Raw genomic sequence first — 27,745 nt, forward strand, 5'->3', positions numbered from 1 at the left:
AACGCCTCTGTAAAGATCTGAATGTAACCTTAAAGACTGTGGTAAAAATAGTAAACTTTATGAAAGCTCGTTCAGTCAACAAATGGATCTTTGCACAGCTGTGCGAGGATGAGGCGCACCAGACACTCCTCCTTCATACCGGCAGAGTGTTGGTGCGTTTCTTGGAGCTTACCAAATAAAGGAATTTTTAACCGTTCATAACCAAAAACTATCTGGCGAAATGACAGATGGGTTTCTCATTAAGACTTCATGTCTGGCAGAGATATTCAGTCTGTACAACGGGGCAAACAAACGCATGCAGGCCATGGATGCCAATGTAATGGAGTGGAAAGACACAGTGGATGCGTTTGTGGAGTACAGAAGGAATAAATTGGCCACATGGAGGAGCTACAGGAGGAGGCGCACTCGCATTTCTCGGATATTAATGAACATGTCTCAAAAGATGCATGGGTGATGGACCCATTTTTCGCAAAAGAAGAGGATGCGGAGTACCTCCAGGCTGAGGATGAGCTTAAGGATATAAAATCCAATTCTGTCTGTAAGCAGTTTTATGCTGTACATGGATACAAGTGGTTTTGACTTGTGAAAGGACCAGAAGTCGCTCCAAGACTTGCTTATCATATGACCACCAGCTTCATCTTGATATTTACCACAACATACCTGTCAGAGACTGCATTCAGTGCTCTGGTCAGCATCAAAACAAAGGCACGCAATAGGCTTGATGTGCACAGTGATTTTAGTTTGGCTGTTACCAAAGTCACACCGGACATTCTATCACTGGTTCAAGAAATACAGTCAAAGAGCTCTCATTAAAAGATAGGCTGCCTGGACTCTTAGGGTGTGTACGACAGTCGTAAGACATAATACATAATCCCATAATACAGAGAAAAATGTGTTCATAAAACTTTAAGGTCTGAAGTTCACATATTTTAATTTTACACAGGTTTTCCCTCATTGTTCCGTGCAGCTATTGTTTTTATTTTATTTTATTTTAGCAGTGAATATATTGAAATATAATAAAGATACTGTTTAATACATAATCTCATAATACAGAGAAAAATGTGTTCATAAAACTTTAAGTTCTGAAGTTTCTATATTGTAATTTTACACAGGTTTTCCCTCATTGTTCCATGCTGCTTTGTTGTCATTTTATTTTATTTTAGCAGTGAATATATTGAAATATAATAAAGATACTGTTTTTCATACAAAATAACTTCTGATGTAATTGTGTGTGTGTGTGTGTGTGTGTGTGTGTGGACAAAGGTTGGGAATCACTGGCCTAAACAGTATTATAAAAATGGTATTGACTAGTGTTGATTAGTTTACAGATGTATCCAACATGAATGATTGCCATCCTATAATTGCCCCTCGGGGATAAATATATTTTTTTCTGATTCTCTACTAGGGCAAAATATAACAGTTCTACCATCTAACACACGTATCAACGCCAAATTCTCTTCCCAAATCTTACAGTGTGACAAATGCTTTGCTTCAAAGACTTGATAATCATGCCAGTCTCCTGCATTTATTGGCATCGTGCTCTAAAGAATGATTATCTAAACAAGACTCAGAGGCGGACATGTAGAAAGAGGGAGAGAGAGAAACACAGAAAGGGCTCACAGACAGCAGAGACTGGCAGATGCAGAGGGAGAAAGAGAAAACGAGAGCATCTGTCTCTTTGCTCCCGGCAGAGGAATGTTTGTCAGCACAAGCTGCTCAATATGAAACGAGTAGCCAATTACAGTTAATGGTAAAACGAAGCACATGCTTAGATTACATTGGGTTTTCGATTCCTCCCTCAGAGGCAGTGGCAGAAGCAGGGGTGTGAGGAAATGAATTCATGGTCAGCCTGACCTACTGTATCCACACGGTGCTCAGAAATGCTGCATAGGTACACTTTCCATTTCTGGCTCAAAAATGGCCCAATAAATTGAGCAGTGAAGCAGTTAAAGTTAAATAAGACATTTTTTGCCTCCAGCAAGAAATACATTTACTGAATTTATTCACTTATGGAATGCTGTATTGATTAGTTTCATTGTTTAAAAGCACAGCTTTGTCATATAAAGACAAGTGACACCACAACATATAATTTTATCTGTTGCATGAAGAATGAAATGCTACAATAGCTATTTTCTAGTGGTAAACACTTGGATTAAAGCTAGTCAACGCTATGGGTGTTCAGAAAACTCAAGAGAAGAGAATCAATGTCTCTGTGTTCCATTCTTTCTTTAAAGTAAAACACTATGTTTTAGCTGTAAATGTCCTGGTTTCCAGAGGCTTAGTTTGTCTGGCAGTTGGCCCTAATAGCAACCAAATTATAGTGCAAGGTATTGAATATAAAACTAAACTTTAAAATATGTCTACAGGTGCATTTAAATGCCACAGGTTTATAGTGTAACTTAAAATGCAATAGATCCACCTACAACCACTAAGATTTCTGAATTGAAATTCATCCATTGCTTAAAACCTCTATCAATCATCCCTTGTACAAACCTGGAATCAAACGCAAACCACCTCAGCATCTTAATCTCTTTCTCCAATTTATATCTTTCGGCCATTATATTCCATATTTCTACTGTAGTAAAAATATTTTTACAGAATTTAAAAAAATGAAAGTCAATGTATATGTCAATAAAATTCAACACATTTTTTGCTGTTTTGAAACACAAACAAATCGAGACGTTTATATCCATTTGACAATAGGTGTACTACCGCAAATGCAACCGAAAACAGAAATGCGCTGCAAAAACTCCCAAAACAAAAAATGCAGTGTACATTTGAGTACATGAAGTTAAATATGGGTATATATTCCATGCATGTGTAGAATAAACACTATCACAAATTAATTTTGAAAAATTAATGACACTGGTTTTTGTGCTTCAAATTTATGTTCAAAAAATGAATGAACATCTGACTTCTTAAAGTAAGAAATAAGAAAATTATTAAATAATTGAAGCACTGAAATATTTGAAGACAGAGACATTTAGTGCAATGAACAAATTAACATGTGCTGTACTAAGCCTATTAGCGCATTAAACAGGACAAAACATGCCCCCATTAATCATACAGATTAGTTATTGTATCACTCATACAACATACAGTGCGGTGGAATCAACCTTGATTAAAAGAGAATAGTTTTCCCAACTTATTTTGATTCGACATTTGTCTGTAAGCCACTGCCTAACAATCCACCTGCACCCTCTCACTCTCTGCTGGCCTTCACCTCACAGGATTTGAACTGGCAGGAGCTCAACAGTGTCACCTTACCATCAATGTATGACAATGTTATTCTTCGGTCAGGAGCAGAAGTGCACCAATAAGTAGCATTTAATGAGTGCAGCGCAGCAAGTGAGCGCAGATACCAAGCGCTGTCAGTGGGAAAGAAATTATACAATGGCGCAAGGCGCAGGTCAAATATAATTGGTCACGAGCCAAGTTTGGCCCACAGGCCCAAAATTGGGCAGCCAGGGACAAGACGCCCTTGTGAGTGGAAATTAGCAGAAACACAAGTTGGTTTTCTGCTTACTATTATTATTAGTTTAACAACCAGATTCTTAAACATTTTGCTTATTGGCTGTCAAATAATTGGCCACTTTCTCTCATCTGTATGACACATATCCTTCATAAGGTTCTAAACAGTGTCATAGACAACGCTATCTAACCAATGTTATGACAATGCAGCATGTTTTTTGCCGTGTGCCTGTTCTCAAATCGATCAAAACCCTTGTATTTTGTCTATTTGCATGCGTTTTCTTAAGCTGCAGTGTGTTGAGCTCTCTCAGCCACTGTGTATTTCCTCCTCTGCTATATTCCTCTGGTTTCCCCAAATACATATCTGCTGCCCCAGTGTGTGCAACCCCTGGCAGAGAAAAGATCCACGTTCACACTAGCCCTTAGCTCTCATTGCGCTTGCAGTGCTTTGTGCAGTTCTCAGTATGTGCTGCTTTTTGGCATTTAACACCTCTATTGGAAGTTTTCCAATCTCTCCACAATCAAACAACATATTTTTACATAAATCAACATGTTCAGATAATGGTGGAATTGTCTCTAAAACCCCAGATTTATTCTGATGCGTGATTCACAGTGCATGAAGAGTTAGAAACGTGACTACATACCGCAAGTCTGCAGTGCGTCAGCAGTCTGTATTCGTGTGCCTCTGTCATTTTTAAGGATGTGTCAAAGTGGTTAAATATGAGTTGACTTGAAATAAGGCTTGAAATAACTACAGAGCAACTTTGTTTTTTCTTCCTTTTACTCAAAAAATAAGCACATGCAGCGTGCTTCTTTTGGCATTGACTCAACGCTTTTGATTCCTGCACCATTTACTGTTCAGTACATTAACTGTACAGTGAGTGCTATTAATAGTGTGTGTCTCTGGGTCAAGAGATGTGGCAGAGGCAGAGAATGGCAAGTGGAGGATGGAGGGGCAAGCTGCATTTATCTGTAGGATCGCCATTTCTGGGGGGCTCTGTGAAATCGTGCACATGGGCCATGAAATAAGCAATCTACAGGGGATCTGCTGAGGCTCCAGGGCTTCCTAAGATGCTCGCTCTTGGTTCTGCGGTCATCAGTTTTGAACAAGGAGCCACGAGTGGCACTGATGTAACTCACTGTTTTATATATTGGATCCCCTACCAGTCATTCAAAGGGTCACGCCACTTGACCTCACAGTATGGGTGCCTCTTCAAAGTAATGAGGAAAGAAAAAAAAAAGATTCCTCAGCTACGACTGTAAACACAATGCGTTGTCTCTTTTTAAGAGTACATTTTACAATAAATGGTGGTAAACAACAGCGCTCCCCCACAGTGGTTAAAATTGTCAACATAGTATATCAGTCCTTTGACTTATGTTGTTCAAGACGATGTCCCTCATCTGCAGGGAGATCACACCATTACTAGTCTACTGGGAAGAACGAGGGGAGGAAGGAGGGAAAAACAGGAATTTAATCTCCTTTTAAAGCCCTGTGAGTCACCCTAGTAGGAGTGTTTGTTGTTTTCTTTATTCCTTGGTGAGATGCAGAATCCACTGAGAGCAAGAAAAGCCCATTCTGACCTTTTGCTAAAAAGCATGTCTTTTGGTTTGCTTTTTCCTCTGGCGCACCGGGACAATAAAGACATTTTCTCTTCTGTCTGACTGTTATGACAGTTGTTTTTATTCTTTGCTGATTGCACACTAATATTAGATAAGATGGGGAAGACATGAAAGCTAATATCTTGCTGCCTAGACAGTTCGCTCAGAACTGCATATTTAAAATGCAGCTGAATTTTACAGTGCATGAAATATGTCAAGCTGAAATGGGAAAAACACCAATTTACTTACCCTAATTAAGTCTGTCATTTAATTCTGTCAAGTGACTGTATAATGTGTTATCTCAGACCACCGAGTTTATATCATCCTTCAACTGCTGCAGCCAAGAAATGCGGAGAGAGATGGCAAAGGATGTAATTACCATAATTCCCTTTCCTGTTTATCACTTCTTTCACCACCTCTTCTAGCCGTGTATATGCTCGATAATGCATGTGTTAATTTACTACGACATTATGTAAAATTGCTAAAAGAAAGGCTTTCAGTGTGTTTATTTGTGATCAAGTTAATCCAGATAAGTTCACCTCTACTCTTGACATGTGCTACCGACAAGGTGGCTTATCTACAGCATAAAGAGTAGCTCCAGTGAACTACTGCATTGTTTGCTCCCCATATCAGTTTAATTAAGCGCCATTGATTGAACAGACACACTCTCTTTGGCTCTTCTTTGTGTTCTGCTGCGACCTGAGCCAGCTAAGACCTCTCGCTAACTGCTTCTGGCTCCATGTACAATGTACAGGCTTTCCACTCTCCCTAGGACATTTATCCTCTGTCCATCTTGGATTTAGCAGACAGACGGGCAGGACAGGCTGAAAATGAAAGTCTAGTAAACTGGGCTTAGTTGAGGACCATTATATCTCCCAAACACGGCCCTACGGACTTTAAATGTACTCAGAAAGCAAAGTTTGAAAAACCCAGCCAAGAAGTTATTGTCCCAGGAACTAAAAGATTCTGTCCGACCTTTGACGATTAGGCCAATTATTCAGCAAATATGAAAATGGGACCATTAATGCTACTGCCACTGCAGTAAATGGCAGTGATTTTCTGTCTCACATGCTGGAAAAGACATGGACAGAACTAGCAAAATATGTTCAAAACACCTGAAAGATGTTAAGAAGTTAGAATTTTTGAAAAGGGTCCTAGGAGTTTATTAAAAAGTGTACAATGTGTTTTACAATAGCATAATTTCATAACTGATTTTGGTCTGTGCCAAATATACCTAGTCCACAGTTGATATGGCTTTGAAGAGCAAGGTTAGTAAGTTTCCCACTACGACAATATTTTAAATACACAATGAGTAAATACGACAGATTCCAAAAAACATCTTTGACAGGTTTTCTGTTTCCTTCTACATCTGTTGTTTATGCTAAGCTAAATTGACAGGCAAAGTCTGGGGACTGAATAAGCTCTCGACCAATTGTGGGAACCTGAGTCAGAGTCTGAGTACGTGGCCTCGTGATTGGAAGAAGTGCTGACAGAAAGATAACGTCTTTTGCCTCCATTTATCTATTTACTAAAATATGTTGGATCATGTTAATGTGTATTTAAATATATTTAAATTTGTGGGGAGAAATTAAAATATATATATATATGTATAGGAAGGGGTAAACGAGAGGTGGGTCATACCAGTTCAGTGGGGTATGGGTAAAATAGACCCCTTCATGGTGACGTTATGACTTTAACTGGAGGCAAAACAGACTGAAGTTTGAGGCGAACACTGTCACTGTCAACCGCGAAAATGTCGTGTGGCATCATGCGGTCTGTGGCATTCTTTTGATAAAGGTCAGACTTTTTACCTGGAATACAATGAGAAATACAGCAGGTTTTAGCTCTACTGTTAAGCATATTTAATAATATGAGTGGCAAAGTCATGTTAAATAAGTCACGCAGTGACGTCACCCAGGAACAGGTGTGCCTGCAAGATTAGGATGCTGTTGTGAGCATGCAGAGAGAGCATCCAGAAAGAGACTTGGTTGTCTGTCTTTTTCTCCCGTGAATATTGATAACCACTTTGTTAACTGTGTAACGATAGACTGCTGTAGAGATGTCTAATGCTACATCTACATTTTAAGAACAGTGTTGCTACTATACCAGGCTTTTAAATGTGATCAGAATGAGATATAAGTCAACAATGCCACACACAGGGAAGCTTGATATGAATTATATTATCAACAAATTCGGATGTTGTCCAGACTTTTGGCTAGTAGATCCTGGTTTAGCTTTGCTAACCACAAGTGCCTTTTTCCTGTGATAACTTTTAGCAGTCTGTAAACGATCCACTTAAGTCCGTGTAGTTTAACTTGCAGAATGCCTCCAACATGGCAATTTCCTGACTGATGATGCACCTTAAAAACCTTGTTTGAACCACATACTTCCTACTGCTGTGCCTAGTTTTTTCATGTCATTTTACCATAGATACGTGTGTTTTTAAAAAGGTATCTTCAACTTTTATTTTTAGGGGTGCTGGAACAAAGTTTAGGGGTGCTTGAGCACCTCTAAAAATGGCCTGGACACACCTATGCTGGAAAGGGAATCATGTATTCATGAAATTTTATACTTCGAGTGTTGCTGTGTTATTTCTGCCTTTTAACTGGTAGTGAGTTGGAGATGCTCCCCCTCCTTCGTCCCTACCTCCACAAATCCAAATGCAATTCAGACTGAGTTGTGGTTGGAGGGCAATGGAAATGAACTCCTCAGAGGCTCTGCTTAGGAAATGAAATTGCCTTGACTATGGCCTTGTGTCACGTAGCTCCACAGTGCATATTAATGATCAGTGGCATGTGACAGATTTCATACAGGGCCACAAGTCTAATCAGACTCTCCGCACATTCACTGTCACTAGCTGTTATTGTTCTCTTCTGTCTCTTTCCTGCTTATTTTCTATTAGCACTAACTCTTTTATTGTAAAGGTCTTATGAGAATCAGTAGCTAATACTGTTACCGCTGTCTCAGTTTGCTCTGAGTATGCTAATGGATCAATTATTCCAACCACTTTACCTTTAGAAATAAAGATTTCTTATGAGAAAAAAAAATGAAGTGCAACTTTAATAAAAATTGCCTCCTCAGTGACAAGTGCTATGAGAAAATAATGAGTGATCAAAAACCGTTTACATAAATTCACAAAACTGAATAGAAAAACAGTAAAACACACTGCCAAATATCACTGTGTGGCAACCTGCAATTCGAGCAGCAAACAAAGAAGAGAACATGGCACTCACTGTGAAGGATGTGGGTGTTAATTCAATAGCTAAAGCAATTTCTCAACATTTGAACACTGCAGGAAGCTAATGAACAAACCTCCCATAAGGTGGGAAATAGTGAAAGTTGATCATCTCAGTAGTTTCAAAATAATTTCAGTTCTGCAGATTTCCCAGGACAGAAGACAACTACCACATTTGAATATGTTAAAATTGACAAAATTTGCACCGTAAACATGAATCAATTAATATGATTCATATGGTGTTCATGATTGCAGCTAATCGGTGATTAACATTTTGTCAGTGTCTCCCTATATAACATGTATGGTTAGCCGGGTTTACATGGAAACTTTTTTCTCAATCCGATTGAAATCATTCCGATTGAAGGTTTCAGGTCAGCTGTTTACATGTTAGGTGATCTAATCCAATCTGATGTTTACATGTACTATTTTTAATCGGAACAGCCGTTTAACAGGCGCGTGACATGCGCAAATCGATGAAAGTAACACGTGACTGATCAAAGATGGAGGTGCTATTTTTTTTTTATTATTAAAGCAACAGCTTGATTTGTAAAGTTTGTGGGGTCATATCCACCACTACACTGTTGTTTAGTCTTATAGTAGATGATCTTAAGTTTTTCCAGCAAATGTGTTCCATGCTTCAGTATATTCCCGTCTAAGTGTGTGGTAATATCTAGTTCTTTCAGAGATGTTTTTAAAAACAAGCTTGATCAGTTTGGGAAAAGGAATATTCTACCCCTGTAAAACTGAATGAAATTTCAATCAGTCTGGGCCTGCTTATTCCGATTGAGGTGTTTTAGGGGTGGGCGATATGGCAAAAAAATCACAATTTCGATTTTATCACGATCTTAAATTGAAAAATGAAAAACAGACAATTTAGTCCTAAGAATCTTTCTTAATAGATTTTATTTTAAGTAGTCACAGTTTTGCCTGCATATGCAAACAATCAAGTTCAAGGTAAACAACAACAACATTCTAATAAAGTGCACTCTTGCAAAAGTAGTAGCAGAAAGTTTTCTACCGTCTTGAACGGTACCATATCTTTTGCAAGATAAAAGGTAACTGCTTCTATTACCTCTTTCCATCGCTTGCTTGACTTGCAATACGGCTCTCCATGTGGCTACCGCTACACACATAAACAAGGAGACGTGTAAGAAAGCGCGTGCCCGTAATTCACTATGATTGGTCGGTTAGGTTGGCGACGTAAAACGTCTGGTGTGTCGGTGCATCAGCATAGAACTGCAATTTATAGAATGTGCCCTAGACGATCCCACGATCTCTACAGTTTGACAGATCGTCTTCACGTTGTAATCTTTCACGATTTAATATCATCATATAGCCAACCTCTAAGGTGTTTCTTGGATCATTTTCATTCGGTTTGGGCTTCTAAACCGATTGTAATTAGACTATTTAACTAGTGTCTTGGTTAGTTATAAAGTCAGACAAAGTATGTTTCTGGATGAGGAAGGGTGGATGGTGGCACCAGGCACAGGTTTGTATTCTGTTTTGCCTCCTGTGTTTTGAGAATTGTTTTTTGATTATTATTATTACATTGGAAAAAGGTGCAAGAGGGTTTAAGAGGGTGCACATTTATGTGAACACTGGTTACTTTAGTTGCTGTAGTACAAATTTAAATTCAGCTATTTTGGCCCAAAAAGATCCCAAAATCTGACCTTTACAAACACTTAAAACGATACAAAGCAGCTCATTTAAATACATTTAAAACGCAACGCAATAGGTTGGCATTTCATTGTTGATAAATTATCATAATTGCTGTACATACCTCTTTAGATTAACATTAATTCAAATTGCCTATTTATTTCACTTCTCGATTTCAGCCAGTTACGTTTTTAATACCACTTTCAGCAAATGAAATGCTACTCTGCTCCAGTTAGTGTACAGGGCTCCCACTGCACACATGAACACTAAAGGGAAACCAAAAAGAACAATAAAGAGAAAGAAATGCACAACTCAGTGTGAACACCTCCTTATCGCTCACTCCCACTGTGCAGGGACAGTTACACAAATGCTGCAAAGAAAAACAAATGTTAGCAGACTTAAACACAGTCCTCAGCGTCCTGTGAGAGAAATGCGATGACTACTGCTAAAATATTTAGCAGATCCACATGGGACATTTTGCCAAGAAAAAATAAAAAAATAAATTATATTACTAAAACTATGTTATAAAATCTGAATTTTCAAATAGATGAGTATTATCACAATGACATGATCATCTAGAATTAATAAATTGTAGACCAGCTGATCAGCCAGATTCACCAAATACGCAAACTTCGTACTTGACACGATTCTGAGGCACAGAGGATGATCATTCAGGAACTGCAGCAGGGGAATACTTGGTAAAGGCAGGTATAGTCTACTCAGGTTACCTCCCCATGTGTCCTTGACAAAAAGTGGAGGGTAAGTACACAACAGCACTTGGTCAACTTCACAAGTCAACTCGAACACAAGAACATTCAAGAACAATTTATAAATGGAAGAAATCTTGAGGTTTCCCAGAAGAGCCACTATTGTACGTATGTACCATACGGCCATGGGCTGAAATCTTGAAACTTTTTGGTATAGACACAGGCAACATGAGGTGGCTTGTAGTTCTTTGATGTGGGTTGGGTTTGTTTTGGACCTCAATATTTTTCTTGTCTTGACATTATGCTGTTTGTCAACAAAGAAAGGACAACAAATGATGATAGGAAGAAGAAAGAAAGATTCTTCTACAGTTAAAAGTCCCTGTGAGGGCAACTCATGTGTCCTTGTGGAATAAGAATGACCTACATTTTTCTTGCCATCTGTCCGTCATTCCGCCCAATCACTCCCACCGTCCTGTCAGCTAAATGCAGCAATTTCTCCTCTTGGCGGGAGCTTCAATGGTGCTGACCTATGGAGGTCAGAAAATCACTTCCCCTCCTCGCACCAACAGACATACACACACATACATTACAAGTGAATATTGTGTGTATATTGTGTGTGTGTGTCCCAGAGTGTAGACACTATCAGGCCCAGAGAAGCATATTGGAAGAAGACAATTATATTTGACAGAAATAATTAAATTCATTGCTTCTCACTCAGAAGCAGTCTTACCCTTCTTCTGATGACACTGTTACCACATTCAAGCCTGAACGTCATCTTCTCAACTACAGCACGGTGCCTGATACTATTGATTCTCTGGAATCACAGTCTTTTCTGCAAGTGTGCCATTGAAGTATCACAAATCAGAATAATAAATTGTCTACAGGATGCTCCCACCAGAGTTTGGCACAAAACTCAAGCGACAATCAGCAGGCAAAAATCCCTGATGAAAACTCCCTCATAATATAACTGTAACTGTACGTAAAGAGAAATGATTGTGTACAATGAATTACGTGTTGAATAAATGGAAACAACATTGGTAACAGCTTTCCTAAACATTCATCTTATTTGCCTTTGGTCTGAGATCAAAACCACATGACAATATGGCCAACCCTCACTATTAGGGTGCTCCTGGCTGATATAGATGCTTTATATGTGGATGCATGTAATTTGCTGGTTGTCATTTTTTTTTTTAATTTAATGTTTTCTTCAATTCATATATTATTTGAAATATTGTTTGCAACATGGAGGATCATCAAATTCAGGGCTCACACAATATATCTGCATTTAATTTCTTAGCAAACTCTTATATGGCCACAAGATTTGATACACAAATCACACTTTTAAGGCCTCTCGTTTTTTTCCCCTCAGTCAGCTTCTTATCATGGGCAATAAAGTCCAAATACCCAGTTTCCTACAGAGAGATTTCAGTGTGTTTCTGATTGTACCCAGTTGCCATCACATAATTCTGAATCAAAATCTGATTAGTTGTGAGGATGTTTCCAGCACTGCCAATAAAATCTGATCAAACCATGAGTGAACACAGATGGGCCCTGATATGATTTGCTTTAACTTTTTACTTTAAAACTTTTAAAACAAATGCATAAAACAGTAGAGAACTTCTTGGTAATCTTCTAAGCTAAATTGGGAAACACTGTGCCCAGCTTCCCAAATGTGAGGCCACCAAATAGCGTCTTCCAATTGTCGAGCTGATGACTCAGATTGTAAATTCAATCAAATCTGTGATTAAATTAAATTTTGTCCAATAAAATTATGACAAAAAAGGATTCATGGCAACTTAATTTTTCAAGCAAAAAGCTAAATATTTGTAAGTTGTATACCCCATTGAGTTTTTTTGTATAGCTCGGTAAACTAATTGTCTTTGGACTGTTAATCAAATCAAACATGCAATTTGAAGAGAGTCATCCTTAGATATATTATTTCCCTCTGACAGACAGTGGTGAGTACTTTGGAGAGTGTAGTGGTGACACAAAGAAGAGTGAGAACAGCAAATTATTGTGGCATGAGGCAGCCCACCCAACTGATTTGGTGTCAGCCTGGAGGCCGTGACCTTTCTTAATGTAAAATGTTTGGAAGCAGCTAGCCATGAGCACGCTGACCACACTGCATAGAACAAGATTAAAAACCCAATTCCACACCCTGGAAAAAGAGTGCGCCGCAAAAGTGAAGACAGCATTTGTGTGTGTGATAGAGAGAGACAAGACCAAGAGGTGAAATATCAGAATTAAGTGTTTCATTTATCAATGTGAGGGGGAAAAAATCCTCCATTTATCTATAATCCATTAATCTACGACACTTTTGTGAAGCTTATTCCAGTCTCTCTCTCACTGTCTTATGACAAACTGAGCTAATCACCAGGAGCAAAGAAGAGAAGCATGGGAACCGGCAGCTCAGCCCACACTGTAAAAAGTACTGCCCTGCCCTGCAGACATTCACCATTTACTCCACTCTGTCTGCCTACTGACCAGGTATGTGCACCACGAGCACCACTGCTTCCAAACTCTCATCAATAGTTTGCTTTAGCCTGACAATATGGAAGAGTATTAGGGCACTCATGAGAAAAAAAAAAAAAAAAAAGAGAGGACGTAGATTTTTTTCATCATGCACTTTGACAAAAAAGTCTAAATGTCAAGGAAAACTCGAAATATAATGAACCTATAGGCCTCAGACTATAACAAGAAGCACATGTGACTGCTTCTACAAAAAAGAAAAGAAGAGAAAACAATCAGTCCCATGTAGGAATTAACACGCTGCAAATATTGTGCAGTTTGTGCAATGTAGCATAGATTGTGGTGAGGCAGAGAAACTGGATTTTGGTTTAAGTTTATAGCTCACAGAACAAAGCACCTGCACCATATTCAACCCAACAGTGTGATAAAACTATATACCTTTTTTCTTTTCTTAAAGCATTCTTAATGTGCATCACTTTTTTCAGTGCAGGCTCCTCTGCGTAATAGAAAACAATGAAGAGATTCAGGGAGAAGGTAATCGGCTGCTGGGTGATGAGCCAAGGGATCCAGGGGCTCCTTGGCTAGCTAAGATAAGGCCACACTCATCCCACAACACCCACTGCCAGGGTTTAGACTCATGCACTGGCTGCCATCTGAAAACGCATTAGTTTCTGCACTTGGAGGGTCACTGCCAGCTCACTAAATTATAATTTTCACAAGAACATTCTTTTCAGCAGAGAACTATGCACATACCCTCCAGCACAGAGACAGCATAGAGAGACAAAGAAGATTTTCAGACGACTCACCCCTACAATAACTGTCCAAGTTACATTTCCATAGAACATTTAAAAACGTCTTTCAGCGTGGTACAGTTTAGTTTACATGGGTATTTAAAGATCTTCGTGTGTCTAGTTAAGGGGTGGGATAAAATATGACCGTACTTCCTCCCACTCCTTTTTGAACATGTAGAATATGTAATTTTCAGTTTATGTTTATTTTTTCATTTTGTGTTATTTATGTTCATTATGTCCATTTGTGTATAATTATTTTGTTGGCTTTTTACATGAAACAGGATGAACTGTGCCAAGTTAAATTGGCCTTCATTATTAAAGAATAGTTTCACATTTGTTACATACATACATTGTAAAATGCATCCAGTCCCACGTGCACACAGGCTAGAGATATGCCTTTTAATCATGCATGTTCATAGACAGTAGTACTGTTAGTGTGCAGTAATTCTTTGCATACTTGTCAGGTGCAGTGCAATGGATTGAATTTGATTCCAGGGATAGTGATAGTGAGGAAAAAACCTCCCTTGGTGTGACTTACTCAGCCAGTTAAGCTTCATTTTAAGTCCAATTATTTGAGAATGCACTTCAACACAGAAAGAAGGATGTGGATTTTGCCCTCCTTTACTTCAGTTCTTTGCACATTCAAAGACCTCCCAAAAATTCCTTGACCCCATTTGGACTTCAAATTACGGGGTCTGTCAGTGCTCGTTGTGACAACTATTACTGTCAGTTTCCATGTGAACAACCAAGTGCAAAGTTGTAAAGTTTTTTGCAAAAGGACTAAAATTGTGCACCACTATCCCCATGTTCAAACTCAGTTGAATCTTCACATTGCATGCTTATCATAAATTTCCAGGCATCATTTCAAATATTCCTAAGACAAACTGAAATTGGCAAATGTTTGTCCTTTTAACATTGAACAGGTTTGTGAAAGTGTTTAGGAATTGCTTTTTGTAAATGACCTAAATGTTTTAGACATTGATTCATTTAAAACTAAAAATGGTTTTGCAGGTTGATTTAAAATGTCCAAATGTCTGTCACAAAAATGGAAACAAACACTGTCTAAAAACATGCACTGCATATATTCATCTTTTGGTTCTTTATGAAACAGGAGATTCTTCAATGTCCAGCAGCTCCACACAGAGCAACTGGAGGTTTGCACAGAAACACCTGCTCACAAGGAACTGACCAATACTGACATTGCAAAGGGATTCAATTAAAGGAAACCCATAGTATGGTATGTTGTAATGTTTCAAAGAGCAGAGGAGAAAATCTCTTTGGAGTGACCACAACAAACTGCCAAGCTGATCTCTCCTTCTCTAACAGGATTACTACAGGGATTCCTCTCCCTCTTCCCCCTCCTCCCACTCCTCCCCCTCCTCCAGGTTTCTGTGCCTATTTCTTTATGCCTCCATGTCTCTCTCCTGCTTCCTCAGATGCATTCAGGCTCCTCTCCTCCTTCTCATTCACATCTCTTATCGCCCTCTCTCCCAGACAACCTTTCTTCATTTCATTTCCATTTCTTCCCCTTCAACTCCCTCCATTTCAGTTCCTCTTTACCCCTCGATTTTTCGCGTTTTTAAACTTGTCAACACGTTTCCTTTCAACTCCTGAGTGCTGATACAAAGTCAGAGGAAGACAAAGGGACAGGAGCATTGACCCTACACACTGCTATTACTTTTCCACAGTGTACCATGCATGTTATCTTCCCTCAGAAGCTTTGGGATGTCAGGGAAATGCAGACCTTGTAGGCTTATATTATAAACACATACCGCAAAACTCAATTCAATAATGTACGCATGTCTTGCCTGTGTTGTGGAAAAGGTTGAATAATCTGTCAGCTAAGTGTGACGTGCATTTCTATGTTATTCAGTGTCATTCATGAGTTATTTCCTGTTGCCTTCATTTAGCTGTTTTTTAAATCACTGTTGACCTACTCTCAGTGAAGCTTAACCTTTCCTGCACAGATGTTTCACATTGAAAGCCTTCTATTGGCTCATCTGCTTAATATGCATTCATAATATACATTCTAAACATTTGCTAATGAAATATTTTGTTATTTGACATTTGATTTTATTTGACTTGATATAACCTCTGCTTCCCTATCAGTAGAAACCTAAATGGTTAAAACCTTTTGAAGCAACACAACATGATTACACAGCCACGCATCACATCCAGCTCCCACATCATTATTGAATACTATTTTTGACTGCTTAAGAGCATTAACACCGCACATTGCCAATCCAAACACAATTAAGGCTTATGCCTCATTAGCATGCCCGGACTGGTAACCTGTTTATTCCTGCCCGTTCAGTTGACTCTCCTCTGGAGAATGTCAGCTGTCAAACTGTTGCTCACGCTGGTGAATCCTCATCCCTGTCCTGACAGCATCCTGCTCAACCCCAGTCCCCTCTGCCCACTGTGGTGAACACGACAGACACAAATATTCACACACTGACACATGTGCAGCAGGAACATGCATGTAAAAAAAAAGTCCCTTGTGCTGTCTGCCCATCTGTAGCTGAGCATTTGATTGATGGTCTTGCGATGGACCATTTCACCTCTGAATGCACGCTTTGATTTTCCTCCTACACTCCCAGGAATGCTTTGTTCAAATTCAGATGAAATATTGGCTTAAAAATCACACCTGAGGACAAATGATATATACCATTCATAATCATTTCTCTTGCACCCTCGAAAGTTTGGTCAAATTGAGTTGAAGTAGTATGGAATCTAATTTCCTTGCTTGGCCAGTTGTTGTATGAAGATTAACTGCTAGACAATCAAAAAGTCAATATAAGGCTGCAGCTCCAAGCAGTAAAATAAAGAAAGAATTTTGTTTCCAGTTCCATTTCCAAAACTCAACATGCAGAGAGACAAATGTATGTTTTAATCTGAAAAATAAAATAAAATAAAAAAACAGACTAAAACCACAAAAATACAGTGCAAAATTTAGAAAGACAACATGATGTTAAAATCAACATAGCACTGAGTGCAGGGGACATCCACTCATAAATCAGGCAAAGCCTGGCTTTTGAGGTTAGCTACTATGGCATGCTGGCCAAAAATGGATATAAGAGCAGGCAAAATGTGGGTCTCATCTCATCTTCCATACCGCTTAATCCTCACTAGGATTGCGGGGGTTGCTGGAGCCTATCCCAGCCGGCATCCGGCGAGAGAAGCGGGGTACACCCTGGACAGGTTGCCAGTGTATCGCAGGGCTAACACAGAGACAAACAACCATTCACACTCACACCCAGGGTCAATTCAGAGTCACCAATCAGCCTAACGAGCGGGAGTACCTGGAGAAAACCCACGCAGACACAGGGAGAACATGCAAACTCCACGTAGAAAGGTCCGAGCTGGACTCGAACCCGGACCTTCTCACTGGGAGGCATCAGCGCTAACCACTGAGAATACCATTGGCAGCAAACTTCCAAACAGTACTTCTAAAACACTCTGCTGCTTTAAACAGCCAGTACATGACATATTAATACTTTTATTAGTGTGATGCCAGTGTATAGTTTTGAGAGGATTGTGCAACTTCAAGTATTTATTTTCAAATATTTATTTGCTATAATAAAGTAAATGTGAACTATTTTGTGTGTATAATTAAATCTGATAAATTTAGGAAGGGTGCAATTTGTGAAGTAGTGAACTAAATGAAATTAATTTAACAAATTGAAATAATCTATGTTAATTGTATGATATATTTAAGTAGTAGTAAACAAGAAGTACTTAAATGCAACAATGTTATTCTAATTCACAATGTTACATTCACTTAGTTTCTTTGAGGCAATGAGTTTGCATATTTTTAAGTCAATTCATTAGATTTTTACAGTGCACAGAGATCACTGCCTGGTTGAAACGCCTGGCTTTGGACAGATTATAGTGACCATGGAATCGAGGGACAAAATGTTGAGTTGGCAGCATTTCAGGGAAGCATTATTTTAAGGGCTGCCAAAAAAGCTGCCTTGTGGATCACGGCATGTTCCACTATTCATTATTCTATTATTTTTAAACTGGATCATGCTGATACATTGACAGTACATAGCATTTAATCAGATAAGAAAATGGCAGCACTTCTCATGACTTGTCGTGTCCTCTCATATGATCATGTAGGGATTTAAGAGACATCAAAATGGTTTGTTTTAGAATGAATTAAATAAGTCATTTGTTCTCCAATGGGAGTCATGATCACAAACAGATGGTAAAATCCTGAACTTCTTGGCCAACACCTACTTCAGTGACGATGTGCCAGCATTTAAACGAGACCAAGACAGTCTTTCAGAACTATTTTTAGTCAGTTTGCCTGGTTGGAGTTTTGTCCTTCTGTGACCAGGCAGAGCATTCTGACAATGCTTTTCAAACCATTTTAGGATGTGTGATATTCTGTAGGATTCCAGGGATTTTTGGCAAACTCTGCATTATTGTGACTGCCTTTTGTGAAGCAAAGCCTCTTCACTTGTAAGTGCATCTAAGATTTTCCATCTACAGAGATGTAAAGGTTCACAGTTTGACCCAGAACTGAGTGTGTTTATTTTAATGTACATTTATTATTATTATTATAGAAATTATAGTCTTAGAAAGCAGATTTTGTGTAAAAAAATAAAATAAAAATTCAATCATGCCATAGCATATCTGCTCTATGTGTGTCCTCTTGTAGTAGCAACAAACCCAGTAAGCATTTATTTGGAATCCTGAATCTCAGATGGTTCTCCACCATTTTTCTCTCACTGGCTGCTTGAACCCACTCAGACAATTACAGAAAAAGCGTGCAGAGTAGTTAGTGTTGCTAAGTAGAATAGATTGTTCTTTTTTGTTTGGTAGTCAGTCATCACAGATATCGTTAGGGAATCAAATTATGAAATAAAAGTGTTCACCATTTATTAGAGGAGTATGACACCATAGAGAGAGATTCCGTTAATATCAGGAAAGCTATTTTTCTATTTGGCTTGATATTGAATATTTAATTCAAACTTTTTTTATATATATATATTTTTTTACTTTTTTAAATTACTTGTAGTGTATTACTACAGTCACTGATGAACAGAATAAAAAGGGACAGATGTTTTGATTAAATATGTAAACTATACATATACTATAACATTTAAATTGATATACACTATCATAGTAGTGTACAGTAAATTCAGTGTTGGGCAAGCTACTTAGAAAATGTAGTGAGCTAAGCTACAAGTTATTCTACTTTAAATGAAGCTTCACTACACTGAAGCTACCCACCAGAGAACTGTAGTAACCTAAACTACAATAAATTGACAAAAGTAGCTTAACTACATCAAAGCTTCTTTTTAACTTACTTCATTCCAAGTCATTGCTATCTAGTGATCTGTGAGACAAACAGATCAGATTGGTTCAATTGTATATTAAACCACAAACAGGTTGTGTGTGTCGGTCTTCATTTATGATGATTTCTTATAATTTGGGTCTAAATGACCTTTAGATTCAGTAACACGCACGCACACAGTGTTATTCTTTTGTTGCCAAAGCAAGGACAAGTTTCTAGCCAGTGCTATGTTAGCTGTTGATGTTTACTGATTGAGTTATGCTAACGTTAGCTTATCTGGCGATTGTGTTAACTTCGGCACAAACGTGCGCGCACACACACGCACACAATGTTATTATTTTGCTTCCAAAGGACAAGTTACTGGCTAGTGTTATGTTAGCTGTTGATGTTTGCTGGCTGAGTTGTGTTGACTGCTTAGCTGGTGATTGTGTTAACTTGGGGAAATACCTGAATGTGCGTCCTTCAATTTGTGTTGGACGTCTTGGACGTTGGCAGGAGCTTCCTCTTGGGGTTGCATAGTAAACAACGGAATGTGAAACTGCTCTGTGAGTTCTCGACAAGTGGCATAAACTTGTTGAGGTATGGCCATGGTGAGTCACGGGGTGAAGACGACTATGCCTCCTCCTCCCCCTCCATTGTCTCGGGCTGCCGCGCGCTTTCCATCTCGGCTACATCGGGCATCTTTTCCTAGGAGTCTAGGGCGGTCATCGGCATGATGATAGGTAGGTGACGTTACACAGGAGAGATGCGTTTAAGGTCCCGAAATGCCTGGGAAAATGTAGCTTTTATGGACGCTACCCCGATACTTGGCCACGGAAATAGCTTCAGTACTGAAAAGCTATTTGATGTAGAAAACAGCGACGCTACGACCACGCAACTGAGAAATGTAGTTAAACTGGTAACGCCGTTACAAGTAGCGGCGTTACTACTGCCCAACACTGAGTAAATTACATTATTACATTACAATAAATTAATCGGTGGTTGTGGTAACAAATGAGCCAAGCTGGACGAGATACAGTAGAAAGAGTTCACAGGGCTAAGTCCTAAAGAGAGGTGGTTTAAGTCACTCTCCTTTCACAGAGGTACGGCTTACTCTCCTGATGATTCATTGCAAACTGAGTTTTGTTTGTTTGTTTTGTCTAAATCACCTAATATTAAAAAGGGAACATACAAAGCAATTTACTAAGAACTGCTGAGTTTTCAAGCGAGTACTTGAGGATGGCTATCATGCACACGCAAGACATTTCAACTAAATACACACACAGAATGGACTGGAAATGATCCAAGCTACGGCCTTTGTACTGGTCTCGTAAAGTCTATAAATAAACACTTGTGAATGGAGGCTCATTTGCATCCGGTGATGGCGATACTTTCTGCCAGGAGTTTGAATAATTTAACAGCCCACATTCCGCCTCCTGTCCAGCTGTGTGTGTGTGTCACAGTGTTTGCGAGGAAGGAGAATAACCAGAAAGAGAAATCAGATGAGAGCATCGAGCGATAGCGACACATAAACAGTGAGACAAAGTGGGGCAGAGATGAAAAGAGTCCTCTGGTGTCGTCATTATCCCCCATTGTTGAGAACAATATGAGAGAGCTGCATCAGGGAGCACAACTGGCCAGAGCGGGTGGACTGGTGATGTATGTGCCATTGTTTCCTAACTATTATTAACTCACTGTTTCTGAGAGATGCAACGGACATTATAGTACCCTGTATAGTAGCATGGTGTTAGCCTACTTAGTAATTTCCCTACTCTATAATTGTGGAGGGTATTTATTAAGCTACTTGCACATTATTGCTTCCTGTGAAGATTAGAAGAACAATGTTGTTGAGAGAACAAGAAGGAAGAAAGAGGAGAGATGGATAGTGAAGCAGGGATTTGAGAAAATGCAGGAATGTTTGTGAGAATCAAGTAGATCTTACACTTTCTGCTTTCGGTTTCCAGTTCCAGTATTTTCACACCAATAATTACCAAGAATAAGACCCCAGAATAAAAATTTTAGCATTTGGAAATCATTTCCAAATGGTTTTGCCAGTCTATACAGATATAAATCAAGGGACGACAGGCTTATTTTCACTTAAAATACTAAAACATAATAATGACAATGATGATGGGAATTGCCAAACCATAATATCAACAGCAATGGAGGTGACATGAAGTCAGTTCTGGCTCAAGTCATCATCATGACAGAAATAACAAAACAAAGTCAAAAATAAACAGTATGCACCACCAGTGAAAAGCTTGGACACACCTTCTCAATGAATTGAATGAGAAGGTGTGTCCAAACTTTTGACTGACGATGTATATTAACATAAGTGTGTGTGCGTGTGTGTGTGTGAGAGACTGTGTTTTAATTCTCCTTTGCAGTGTAAGGTTTCAAGCGATTTTGTCCCTGTGTTTGTGTGTACACTGATGTTTTGCTGAAACAGCAGGGAGGCAGCAAATTAAGCAGTTGTCACTTGGATAAAGATCACAGGAGCGACATTGGCAATCTGAAGTGAACACCGTCAACCTTTGGCCTTTGGATGCTTCAATTAAAGAAACTCGTTCACCACTTTATTTTCCTGAGCTCCTGCCGTGTTAGTGGGTGACACGGCTCAATCGTAAAGGCCAGTCCCAGTTTTTTTCTTGCTCTCGCTCTCTATTTTTCCATTTTCTTCCACACATTGTGTCTTCAATGAGGAGTCAAACCTGTAATGCGTTCAATGCTGTTAAGATTTGAACATATTCTGTTGTGTATTGATGTGTCCTTGCTCTTTGTGAATCATTACTTGAAGCTCCATTCACTGTATATTTATTATTTTCAAGGATGAAACTGATCCTGATGGAGGACCATCTTTGCCTCTTCCTCAAAGTTAAAATGATATTTTGTAGTGAAAAAGCAGACAGAAAAGAAACGGTATCCTTCTCTGAAGCTTCAGGAAGCCAGCTAAACCGCCTTACACTAATCCAGTTAGCGCCTCCATAATTCCTCTTTGTGCTAAACAGTTACAGCAGTCATCAGCCATATAAACATGCAATTCAGCTTCCATACAGGTCAAACATCTACGCTGCTATGATCCCTGAAAACAGCGAAGACATTCTCCACGCTGTGTTCCAATTTCAGAACAGTATGTATTGATTACACCATTTTCAGTTAATAGACATAAAACCAATGTACTTAGGGAGGTGTACACATATTGATGGCAACCCTTGCCAATTAACAGATGACATCCCATATGACACCAAATCACCTTCATCAGTCCAGTGACCAAATATATTTGAAAAACAACATTCCCATCAACTACACTTAAATTAAGATCTCAAGCACTAGGAAGGCTGTAGTCCTTTACACTGTGTGTCATTTCAACTGTCGAATGTAATACACCCAATTTGTTTTTAATTTAAGAATTAACCACTCAACAATGAGTCAGATTATTATTATGTATTATTAGTTGTCTTATCCATATTTCTCTGAATTGCATGCTATAACATCCATAACTGCTGGGAGTGAGGATCTGCTGCTGAGTCAAATAGACGAAGCAGCCACTGCTGATTCTGGAGCAGCAGAGCACAAAGGTTTATTGTTCCATTATATATTTCCTTTTGGAAACATTAAATATTATGCTTTGTGGAAAAACTGATGAAGAACTAACCTAGTCTTGAAATACACAAAATCTAAATGGGCTTCTCAGTACCATAGGTCTAGGCAGACAGCTTCACTTTGCCATTGTATGTGGAGGGCACGCTCCGTTGATGTAATGTGACCCTTGTCAGGCAAAAAATATTAAAACCGTCCCAAAGTCAGTTTCCATCCCAAGTTTTTTGTAGTTAGGCTATTCAAATGTCCCACCAATAACTAAATTTTACAAGGCTACATTTGAACACAAAATGTTAAAATAATCGGCCCTGCCTCATGTTCAAGGCGTCATACTAAAATTCAATGCTGCCTGTAAATGAGTGGGTGCTTATGTTTTACTGGGGCACTGTCCACAGAGATAGTATGTGTGAAACATACAGTCCGCTGCAGATAGCCTCCAAATCAGTAATGTTCAGTTAACTACACTAGGAATCGTTGCTCTACAATGAACTGGCGATTGCTGCTCCTACTTCTGGCCTCCCTCTCAACTCTTTTCTGGTGTCCGGATTTGTGTTTTTTTGGGGGCCATCTTCTTAATTGATCTTCCTCTCTGCCTGCTAGAGTTCGCTCACTCACACTCACTTAATTCACACGAGGAAGAACAAACCGTGGATGAAACCAGAAGGGGCCAAGGAGGTTATTGAAATAAAATATTGTGTGACTTTATGGCTTTGTTTTAGCTCAGATTCATTGGTATGATTATAATTAGTTAAGTCCATAAGTAATAATTTAGTCATAGATGCTACTGGGCCCTTGTCCAGTAGTATCTATTGTCATCACCTTTCCCCCTTATATGACGGCGCTGCTTGGAAGTGCCTGAAGGTGGAGCATGACTGGACAGATCTATGGTGGTGGGCTGAAATGGCCAAATTAAGTGGTTAAATAGTTACACATAACTTTAAGCCTTAATGAGATTTAAACAATTGTTACATTAATATTCACCCCACGTTGTCATGAATGTTACCACATAAGCGATAGAGACCAACATTTTTTCTTGCTGTAAACATGTTTATTATTGCTGAAAGATTTAAACATAAGGGTGTATGAGGATCGACTCAAGTGATGATTGGAGGATCTGCAGTTTTTGTCTACAACACAACAGATTGTTGGCATTTTATGACATCGGTCAGTTTGAAATATTTCAGGCAGCAATAGAACAAGAAGGACCAGACACAGTTAACTGTTAGCTGCATGTGTCAGGCTGCTTATAAGTGTGGCACAGGCATAGACTGTACACAACTAGTCAAAAGGACACACTTTGTCATTGAATTTGATGAGAAGATGCGTCCCAACATTTGACTGGTGTTGTGTATAAATAAGGACAAAGGATCTACACTCCCTGGCATTGGCCAAATTGAAGCTAGTATCCTGGGGATATGGGTGGTGCCATCTTGTGTACAACACAGTCCGAAAGTGAAACCATGCAGACCCACATTATGCATGACCTGCCCACACATCCTCCAGACTCACTCGAGTTTTCTTTTGATTAATTCGTCGCTCTGTTCCACCTCCACCAGTTACATTGAAATGTTATTACACTGTACTTATTTATTCCTCCTATCATGGTCTTACAGGAGACTGCTTTAAGGAGTGGTTGCCATGGCAACTGGCAGGCATCATGATGTCACATCCTGTTTCTATAGCATTAAATAACTAATGTGTTTTAGTGTTTTAGATTGGCCCAAGTCCCATTCCCTAACATGGAGGAGGTAGGGCTTATGAACTGTTCTCTATGGGTCTATGGGTGCAGGGCATATGTAATAAAATTTTGGTTCTCGTAAGCATCAAGGCCTTGAAGAGGGCTACAATAACATTTCAAGCATCAAATCGATAGACTGGAAAACAAATCACTGCACATGGGCTTGTCACGTTTTGTCCTTTTTAAAGAGTCAAAAGCACATGCTGTTGCAAGGGCATAACAAATATAATAAGTGTATATAATAGTACTATAAATATGGTTAAATAATGGTTGTGATCTGAAGATTCAACTGAACGTCCTCTTTGGTATAACAGAAAAAGTATGATTGTGCATTTTTTGTGCCTAGAGTAGCAGCACCAATCCATCTTATGATTGCTGCCTCACAGGCTACCACATGTCCACATTTATCAGAGAGACAGTAGGTGAGAAAATAAGAGCTTCAGTATGACTGCCTACTGCATGCCTGTCTGACAAGCTCAGAGTCAGCAAACCAGAGTACCAAACACCCTGCAGTGCATTTTTTTTTTTTTTTTTTTTTGCGACCTCAGCGAACACACATTAATCAACTATTAAAGGAACTGTTTCAAAATTAATTTCATCCAATTAATGTTCAAAATGCTCAAACTGAAACCCCCGCACTGATAGACTACAGAAGACTGTCTAGGAGGATACTCCCCCTCACTGTCAAAGAACATGCTTAATATGAATGCTTAATAAGAATTAAGAACATGCTTAATATCACCAGGAAAAGAATCATATAAACCTAATCCTTTATTGCATTTCTTATTGAGTGTGCTGAAGCCTGAAGAGCTGAAGAGCAGAAAATGTCCACATATTTATGGTCTGCAATCTGACAAGGACTATTGTTCATGTAAAACTTGACAAAAGATGCTGATCATGCCAATGAACGTTTCACCTGTTTCACCCTGACACTACTGATTTCACATTACAAGTTGCAAATGTCAAACATTAGATAAGGATAATTTCTGACAAACAGATGAAGAGTCACTGAGGCCCACTATAGCAAATGAAATGTGCAGTGCATTCTCAACCTGTGTTCTATTTTGATGTGTAGCACACTGAGCAATTCATGTGATCACATAGACAACTGTGGGCTTTAGTGTAATGTGCGACACAACACTCCAGTCATGCATCAGGATATGAATCAAATGTACTATGTGAATATTTCAGATTAAATTGTCAGGGCATGAGAAGGCCACTGTTGCAAGGAAAACTTAGTAATTGACCTTTGACAGGCATATAAAAACACCCACTCCCATCCACACTATTGTTATTATCTTTGGAGGAGGTAGATCAAACAGCAACAGGTATTATTACAAGATGGCCAAAAGCACTTACCACACTCATGAGGGTCGATCAGCTCGCCTTTGTAGAGAGAGGTTAGACTGCTGTCTCTCTCACTTTCTTTGTAAATGGTACTTTTCAAAATCAGTCTCTGCTCTCCCGCTGTGTCTATCGCTACAGCCTTTCACTGAGGCTCAGGATACGGCTGTGTGTTTGTACAGTGTGTCAGTGTGTATGTGTGTGTCTTAGTTGTGCCTAATCCCCGGCTGAGTAGAGTGGGTGCTAGGCAGCAAATGCTCACTGGAGAGTCAGACACACAAAACAGGGGTTAAATTGGGATTCATTATGTGTTGGAGAACTGTTTTTTTTTTTTTTTATATCAAGGATGCACGTTAGTTTTAAAGCACTGGACCAACCTATCAGCTATTAAGGATTTTTTTTTTTTTTTTTTTTTTACACATACAGACTAGTCTATAGCTGTATTGCTATGGCCCTTGAATTCTCAACCTCATTTTTCTCTGTAAGTGCAGAGCTTCTAGTACATACCAGTAATTACCAATAACAGTATCACATTTATTTAAATGGCAAATACATGCCCCCACATGTACTGATCAGTTGATGTCTGACTGTCATTCCAAGCTAAATTAGTCTAGATGAGTAACTGCCTGCAGTCATCTGACTTTGCAAGTAATCCTCCTTAGAATAGCCTGAAAAATATGAGTTAAGTTTTATATAGATTAACATTTAACTTAAATCAGAATGGCACAGGTGATAGACTTGTTTGGAATCCCAGTGAGTACTATATGAGGACCACAGACAAGGACACAAAGTGGGCCTTGTGACAGTCCACGCCCAAAGTTGGAAAGTTGCAAGTATCAGTATTGTCTGCAGAGTGCGTTGGTAAGAGAGATCTCTTTGACTGGCTGTTCAGCATAGCCAGTCAGTGCACAAGAAGAGAAATGGAAATGATGAATGTTTAGTTTAGTTTATAGGTTTAGCACAAATTACATTACAAATCTGTGCAAGGTGGGAACAGAGCGTTTTTAGGCTTGCAAAAAGTTTCAGACCCTTGATCAATGTAAGTAACTCATCTTTATTTCATACACAAATACACAAACATTTTCATGTGTTCATGAAGAAAGGACAAACTGTAGGTCTGATCAGTATGAGTGAGGAGAGGCTGGTTCTGTACTAGTTTGTAGTTCTTCTTGCTTCCATATTATTGCTGATCTTGCCTTTTGAATGACTGCCACCTGCTGGTATGGAGAGTTAGTTATTTTCACACAAGTGTAAAACACTGCATTCTACTCATAGACTGTGTAAATAGGACAGAACAGTTCCTCAAAAGTGAAGCCAAAGCTAGTAGAGCTCCCCCTGGTGTCTGGCCGCAGCATAGATCATAAGCTCCACCTCCTCAATGTTAGTGGATGGGACTTGGGCCAAACTAAAACACTAAAATACACGTCAGCTATTTTTTTTTCAAGGATTGTTTCTGCCATTTTAGGTAGTTAATGTAATACAGATGAATCATAATAAAATAAAATAAAAAAAATGGAAATTTTTCTGATAAGTTTTATATTGGTAATTTGATGGTATAGAAACAGGATGGGACATCATCATGTCTATCAGTTGCCACACCAACGACTCCATGAAACGGTCCCATGGAACATGAATTATTTTATATTTTGTAATATTTCTTGGTAACTGGTGGCGGCAGAGCAGAGTGCAGTATTAATTAAGTGAAAAGACGAGTGAGTCTACTGGAGGTGTGTCCAGGTCATCAATAACCGCGTGGCTTCACTCATGGACACTACTTCAGTCTCTGGCTGTCAATGCTCCGACTCCAAACGCACAAGATGGTGCTACCCTTACGATTACTTATTGATCCCC

The 27,745-nt window shown here is 39.0% G+C and overlaps 1 protein-coding gene across 3 annotated transcripts in view; it reads right to left on the reverse strand.

Annotated features, from left to right (window-relative positions):
- LOC125013580 (SPHK1 interactor, AKAP domain containing) overlaps positions 1-26,066 on the reverse strand; it is a 116,349-nt gene extending 90,283 nt beyond the window's left edge. For all 3 annotated transcript variants that reach the window (XM_047594370.1, XM_047594372.1, XM_047594367.1), the window contains exon 1: positions 25,910-26,066. The gene's annotated coding sequence lies outside the window, so the exon portion shown is untranslated. The remainder of the gene's footprint in view (positions 1-25,909) is intronic.
- Positions 26,067-27,745: the final 1,679 nt, after the last annotated feature.

The sequence above is a fragment of the Mugil cephalus genome, chromosome 9, assembly GCF_022458985.1.
Source record: "Mugil cephalus isolate CIBA_MC_2020 chromosome 9, CIBA_Mcephalus_1.1, whole genome shotgun sequence".
NCBI lineage: Eukaryota > Metazoa > Chordata > Actinopteri > Mugiliformes > Mugilidae > Mugil > Mugil cephalus.